The 7,950-nt window shown below is 33.8% G+C and overlaps 1 long non-coding RNA gene across 2 annotated transcripts in view; it reads left to right on the top strand.

Annotated features, from left to right (window-relative positions):
* The window catches only part of LOC111089359, a 28,720-nt gene extending 21,228 nt beyond the window's left edge, over positions 1–7,492 (top strand). The window contains exons 4-6 of one of the 2 annotated variants that reach the window (XR_002613634.1): positions 1,140–1,528; positions 5,463–5,625; positions 6,210–7,492. This is a non-coding gene — a long non-coding RNA (uncharacterized LOC111089359). Of the gene's footprint in view, positions 1–1,139; positions 2,003–5,462; positions 5,626–6,209 lie in introns of those variants that run through there. The other variant, XR_002613632.1, reaches the window with a different exon arrangement.
* The last annotated feature ends 458 nt before the right edge of the window (positions 7,493–7,950 follow it).

Raw genomic sequence — 7,950 nt, 5'->3', positions numbered from 1 at the left:
ATAATACAATGTTATTTCACTACAGTATCACTATAATACAAAGTTATTTCAATACAGTGTCACTATAATACAACGTTATTTCACTACAGTATCACTATAATACAAAGTTATTTCAATACAGTGTCACTATAATACAACGTTATTTCACTACAGTGTCACTATAATACAACTTTATTTCAGTACAGTATCACTATATTGCAACGTTATTTCACTACAGTATCACTATAATACAAAGTTATTTCAATACAGTATCACTATATTACAACGTTATTTCACTACAGTGTCACTATAATATAACGTTATTTCACTACAGTGTCACTATAATACAACATTATTTCAGTACAGTGTCACTATAATACAACGTTATTTCACTATAGTGTCACTATAATACAACTTTATTTCAGTACAGTATCACTATAATACAACTTTATTTCAGTACAGCGTCACTATAATACAACGTTATTTCACTACAGTATCACTATATTACAACTTTATTTCACTACAGTATCACTATAATACAACTTTATTTCAGTACAGCGTCACTATAATACAACTTTATTTCAGTACAGTATCACTATAATACAACGTTATTTCACTACAGTATCACTATAATACCACGTTATTTCACTACAGTATCACTATAATACGACTTTATTTCAGTACAGCGTCACTATAATACAACGTTTTTCACTACAGTATCACTATAATACCACGTTATTTCACTACAGTATCACTATAATACCACGTTATTTCACTACAGTATCACTATATTACAACGTTATTTCAGTACAGTGTCACTATAATACAACTTTATTTCAGTACAGCGTCACTATAATACAACGTTATTTCACTACAGTATCACTATAACACCACGTTATTTCACTACAGTATCCCTATAATACAACTTTATTTCAGTACAGTGTCACTATAATACAACTTTATTTCAGTACAGCGTCACTATAATACAACGTTATTTCACTACAGTATCACTATAATACAATGTTATTTCACTACAGTATTACTATAATACAACGTTTTTTCGTTACATTGTCATTTCAGTGAAGCTTCATTTTACTACAGTGTACTTGATTGTTTAGTAATTTGATTTTTTTAATTTTTTTTTTTTTTTTTTTGTTTAGCCAAAAGCTACGATTGTAATATTCCTGCTCTGTCAATTGCGGAGAAGCGAACCCCGGATTATAATGTTGAAGTCCATAACCTTACTGCTGGCCCACCGTGAGACACAACGTACCGTCATTTTAGTATTGTGAACTACGTGTTTAACAAAGTGAACTGTGCTTTACATTGATCCTATAGGAGGCCACTTCCCCTGGTGGCCACTTTCAAGATTACGAAAGAAGCTCCAAATGTTTTTGAAACTTTTGAAACTTTTATTGTGTCACTTTCAAGTATTTATAAAATGTTTTGTGGATGATGAAAACAGAGACCGACCACGATTCGAACCAGGGTACAGACAAGGTTCGCAGTTATGCTGAAAATGTGCAATGTCTGGTTCGGCTACAGGAAGGTTAGCTAGGACCCTAAAGATAATTATGTGTTAAATAATTAAAAACTTTGTAAAGTTATTCTGATCCAGCAAACAACAGGTGGCGTAAATATCAACGTGAGCAGGAGACAAATTGATTTACATTGAGAATAAGCTGTATATAACTCAATGACGAGAAGATATAATATATGATGCTATTATCTAAGTTTGTCTTTTGGCCATTCATGCGTCAAATCATTCGTATTCTGCTTATATATGGATCAATAGATGGCGTGACATACCTGATTGCATACGACTTTTAAATAAAATTTTTGAACGTGTGGATCTTTCGCAAATGACTTTAAAAAAACAAACAACACTACAGTTTTTTGCTACACTGTGCCCACAAAGGTATCGAACCCCGATTTTTAGCGTATAAACATTCAAACTAGCCGCTTATCCATCCTTATAAACATCAAATGGCAAAGACTGTTGAATAGTTCGCTACTGTTCAAAAAACAAATATTTGAAATGATTCATTTTTGAACCATTATTTTTTCTCCAAAATTTTGTAAAATTATTATGGTTCAGCAAGTAATGCTATTAAAAATTAAATCTGAAAACCATTTTAAACAAAAAAAGCAGATTTGGTTAAAAAAAAAAGCGGTTGGGCGCCAAGGGGCACGTGCACTAAGCATATTTAAAAGGACAATTATGGTTATGCGCATTATTTTATTGAAATATTTGAAACAGAAACACGGCAGAGTGAAAAGTCTTATTTATAGCTATAAGATATTAGTAAACTTTAAAAGAAAACATTCCTGTTTCCACCCAAAAACAGCTCATTACAGTATAGTGAATTTTGTTTAGACTTTACTTTCATAAAAAAAAAATCCGTTGTGAGTCGTTTGAACTTTTTCACCTTATGTCTAGACTCTAGAGTGTCCCCCAATTAAAATGCAATTTTCTTTTTTTATCGCCAGATGGCAAAGTAGTTTATTCGTTTGATGAATTTTCGTACAAAGCTACTCGTGCTATCTGCACTAATTGTCCTTGATTTTGAAGGGATAGACTACAGCGAAAGCAGCTTGTCAACATCACCTACCGCCAACTCTTGGGCTACTCTTTAGCAACGAATTTGTGGGATTTACCGTCACATATGAACGCCCTCACAGCTATATCAGGTCCACTTGCTCGTTATTTTAAGTGTTGAGCATGAATATACTTCCGATAGTAAAGAAATAACACTTTGAATCATACTAGATTAACACTATATTTATTAACACTATATTTATTAACACTATATTTAAATATAATTCGCACATTGTTGAGTAAACACCCCGATAACTGCTGACGCTGTACTCTAATAAAAATCTGAAACTTTCAGACTCGTTTGACACGTGGGTGTATTCAGAAAGTCAGTTCGTGCAAGGATTTTGCTGCTGTGGTCTTCTTGACTTGGCAGTTTTATAAAAATAACGATATCTTTACAACTCACAAACTGAGACCTCATTTACACAACCTTTGTTTATCGACTAAATCGGAAAGTGCATCACAGTTTATCTTTCAGGGGCATTTTGACCTTCCAAGATCCAGCAACATGCGCAATTTTCATTGGTCTGTGGCCTTGAAAACACACTTAATTAGTGTTAATGACACCGTTCCTAGAAAGTGATATCATTCCTTATTATGAGCTTATTAAAAGTACATTAAACACGTGTCAAAAAACTCTGTGTCACAAAGTTTAATCTGGAAGCGCACAAATGTTATTATTTCCCAAGTAGAAACCCTCATTGATTCAGAGCTGACACTAACTACACTAATTTGCTGGATTATGTTTTTAAACTAGGTGTGTGGATGAGTTGTGTTCAGAATATAGATCATAGATTCACAAAACAGCAACTAATATCCCTGAACCAACATTTTAGGGGAATTTTGTTTAATATTTCGTAACCAGGTTTAAAATGCTAATATTCGCGGTACGATTCCCCGCGGTGTACAGAGCGCAGATAGCTCAGTGTGTAGCTTAGGCCTAAAACAAGCAATAAACTCAAATGTTTATTTTTGCAATAACTCACGATACTCAAAACTTTGTATCACGTGACATAGTATGTTAGTACGTAGCGCCAGGAAGGTAAGCAAGAGTCGTTTAACAGCTAACATATCACGATAGAAACTGTAGTTCAAAACATTAACTTAAACAGAGACTTATCTTAAGGCAGCAAAGAACCTTAATACATGCGCTTTCCTTTCGGGCCTTCTACTGAACTATGTGTTTCTGCATTTTTTACTAAGAATCGTTCTAATAGTGGATAATAGGCGTGGCCTGGTTTACTTATTTGCTCTTTACTGTGCCGGCCTTAAACACAAACACCTGATTATGGTTACACACTGTCGAGTTAAACATAATATTTAAAATTAAAATCAATTCTTCATTTCTATCTTTCGCAAAACTGAAACAGAATATGTAACGTTTAATTCCTAAAACCTGCTTAATTTAAGCATCTTTGAGCCTAATTAAAAAACAAATTGTCGGGGAACAGTTCCCCCCTACAGCCATTATTAGCGAACGATCTATTATTGGGTTATTTAATCACCCAGCTGTTGAGGCTAGTAATGTCTATTTCAGTCAGAAATTCACTCAAACACAAACGCTCGTTCTTGGAAATCCTGTTTTTTATTTTTGATGTTTTATGTCCTGCTTTCACTTCTTTCTTTTTTTGCCTTTTTTTTTGTTCTACTAAGTCAGTTATTTTTAACGAGCTCATCGTATACACTAACGAGAGTAACATCTGGATTAAATTTGAAGAAAAGACCTTGAAAAGCTCATTCTTGTCGAAATTTACAATATTTTCACCGGTTATTTTTACACAGCTTACAAGTTTTGCCCAGCCCATGGTCAATGACCATCTCGTAATTGGTCAAGCTCGCCCGTGTACACTCCGTTGTGATAAAAACAAACTGACCCTCTCCCCCTCAGTTGCACAGTGGTATGTTTGCGAACTTACAACGTTAGAAACCGGGTTTCGATACTCGTGGTGGGAACAGCGCGGATAGTTCATTGTGTAGCTTTGTCCTTAATAAAACAAACTACACGATGTAGCAGGTTTTCAACTTTTACTAGTCCGTTTGAGAAATGAAAACAAAGTACGTCGCCTTGGAATCACAAAACTGGCACCACAGTTGCTGCTCTCATGTTTTGTGGAAATTATCCTACCATGACAATGTAGACGCAGGAATATTTTCGAAGGAACTATTAAAATTTATTATTAATTAAAAAAAAAAAAGAATCCCATATACTAACAAAGGTACCCTGCAATGTCGAGTTTTAAAATAATGTAGAAAATGGGGTTGTGGGCCGCCCCTTCCACTATTTTGAGCCGTAGTACATGAGCTGTGCGTCCGAAGAAAGGGTACCAGTGCCATGCCGTGCGGCATTGGTAATCACTTTTTTGTTCAGCGTCTGCTGCACCAATTTTGCTACCGACCTTCTCGTTCAGTTGAATTTTCATTTGCGGCATTTAAAGAGCAAAACTGAAATGTTTATATTATATATATATATTCTCGTACCCTAAGGAATCTTTTGAATAAAGTGGTATATATATATTTTTAAGTAATTATATATTTCCTTTTGTTCATTTCATGTAGTAGCAAAATATTTGTAAAATATTTACGGATTTTGACCGAACAAATTACGTTAGTGAAGAGGTGTTGCACTGGACCTCTAGTGGTCAGCAAAAGTGTGCTAGTCTAAAGGACCGCCCTCTAGGAAAAAACAAAATGTTAAGTAAACATTTCAAACTTAAACTGTAAGTTAAATTTGTAATGATTATAACTAGCTATGTTCATTACGAGGGTAATTTTTGGTTTTTGTCTGTGTAAGTAACTTGCTCTGATTACAAGTTAATGATAGTTAAACACCGTTTCGCGTAAAAACACATTCCATATAAAGATTCAATATTTCTCCCCCACACAGCATTGCCTAGCAACGGATGTGTTCAATAAGTCCATGTTAACTGACGGGAATGTTTAATAAGTCCTCGCGAAATACAACTGAAAACAAAGAAATAAAACAGACACATATTCAAAGATACCTCTTCAATCAGAGACCAATTCCAGCTACCAGCAGATGGCCGAATGTAAGTAATATCTAAATACGTTAGAGATGAGTTAATGTAGAGAGACAAAAAAAAAACACCTTTAAATATACCAGCTTGTTGGAAGGGAGAATGTGGTGTTTTGATCTGTCAGAAATGAAATGTTGCTGATACATTAATCATCTATACTGTTAAGGCGATGAGGGACGAGTTATGACCGTGACGCCCCCTATATGGAAGAGACGCAACACTGAGACAATTTCTGAAGGATTTTTCTTATTGTATCATGAGAAGCCCTTGGCCTGATTTTGGGGACTCCTTTGAATAGTTTGATGTGACATGCGTAGCGAAGGGTGTGTCATAATGTGACGTGGGGTCACTTCCTAATTGGGTTAGGTAACTCGTCAACATCGCCTTTATTGTCATAATAACTGTTAAAAAAAAAGAAAGTCCTCAGAACACAATATGTGCAAGCCTTTTAACGGACCTAACACCTACAACAAAATAATTTGTTAGACGAAATTCTCAAGATTTTAAAGGTTATTCGGTGTATTAAAATGCTCTTCCACAAGAGAAGGAAATCATAGTCTCAGATTTAATATCACAGAACTGTTTGTTTCTTTCAGGTGACTGTCGCTTCTGTGTGACTTCAGAAGGTGCTGTATTAAGTTATCTTCACAATAACAGGAGACTCGAAGGATTTATAAAGCATGTGAGTAATTAGAAAACTGAAACATGACTGATCAATTACAGAATCACTGACAATAACTCCAAAGCTGAGAAAATGTTTTGAGATCCTTTGAGGTTTCAGTCCTTTTAGAGGGCACTTATCTTTACGTGGGTAAAAGTGGAATATTGGAGAATGGGAAGTGTTGAAATATTTCTTCATTACGGAATTACGCCTGTGACTTTTAACATCGATTAGTATATGATTATATTGTACATAACATAGAAGTTTTCTGTTAGTTCTGCCCCCTCTCTCTGGCTTCTCGATCAATGCAACATCTATTGACGGAGAGAGAGCTTTTCAAACCTAGATTGGCGTTGTTTGCATAGATATTACAAAGCGTCACGTTTTCTAGTTGCACCAATCAGAAACTAGCTAAGGTCAACGATTGCTCTGTTTTCTCATGTGAACGTCAGGTCAGCAATTCGAAGAGGTCACCTTCATGGTCAGTAAGGCCCCACAAGCTAATAAAAAGATAGTTTAAACTGATGATAACTAAGTTCAATATTCCTAGGTTGCAGGCTACTTGAAACCAAAAGTGGTTTTAAAGTTGTTCTAAGAGCTTACATTCCTAAAAATCGGGTTTCCATACCCACGATGGGCACAGCACAAAGAGCTCGTTTTATGACTTTGCGTTTAACAACAATCAAACACAGAACCTCTTCGCAGAGTTATGAAATACGATTTCAGAAACATTAAAATCAGTTCCAGAATTTTAGTCAGAACTGAATTTGACATGAATTTAATTAGTTGGCTCTTATTTCACTCTATCACAAAAATTGGACTTAAAGCTATGGTACTGACCACCATACTGACCAAAGCATTTTTCCAGGTATTAAACAGGATGATTATTGACTAGAGTATACGTGTTCGCAAAACATATGAAAACTAATTTCGCTCGCTTAATTTTTAATGGGTTTGTTGATGCAACAGAATACGTTAAAAATGGGGGAAATGTTATTGTAAAAAACAACGAAACTACTATCAAAAACGTAACTTGTACAAAACCTTTCTATGCAGTATTTTTGTTTTAAGAATTTAAGTTAAGGCAAGTATTATTTATATTGTTTAAGTTAAGGCAAGTATTATATCTATTGTTTAAGTTAAGACAAGTATTATTTCTATTGTTTAAGTTAAGGCAACTATTATTTCTATTGTTTAAGTTAAGGCAAGTATTATCTATATTGTTTAAGTTAAGACAAGTATTATATCTATTGTTTAAGTTAAGACAAGTATTATTTCTATTGTTTAAGTTAAGGCAAGTATTATCTATATTGTTTAAGTTAAGACAAGTATTATATCTATTGTTTAAGTTAAAGCAATTATTATTTATATTGTTTAAGTTAAGGCAAGTATTATTTATATTGTTTAAGTTAAGGCAAGTATTATATCTATTGTTTAAGTTAAGGCAAGTATTATTTCTATTGTTTAAGTTAAGGCAACTATTATTTCTATTGTTTAAGTTAAGGCAAGTATTATATTTATCGTTTAAGTTAAGGCAAGTATTATTTCTATTGTTTACGTTAAGGCAAGTATTATATCTATTGTTTAAGTTAAGGCAAGTATTATTTCTATTGTTTAAGTTAAGGCAAGTATTATTTCTATTGTTTAAGTTAAGGCAACTATTATTTATATTGTTT

The sequence above is a fragment of the Limulus polyphemus genome, unplaced genomic scaffold, assembly GCF_000517525.1.
Source record: "Limulus polyphemus unplaced genomic scaffold, Limulus_polyphemus-2.1.2 Scaffold6012, whole genome shotgun sequence".
Lineage (NCBI taxonomy): Eukaryota > Metazoa > Arthropoda > Merostomata > Xiphosura > Limulidae > Limulus > Limulus polyphemus.
The sequence above is the reverse complement of the archived record's forward strand: the minus strand, read 5'-3'. Positions and strand labels throughout refer to the sequence as shown.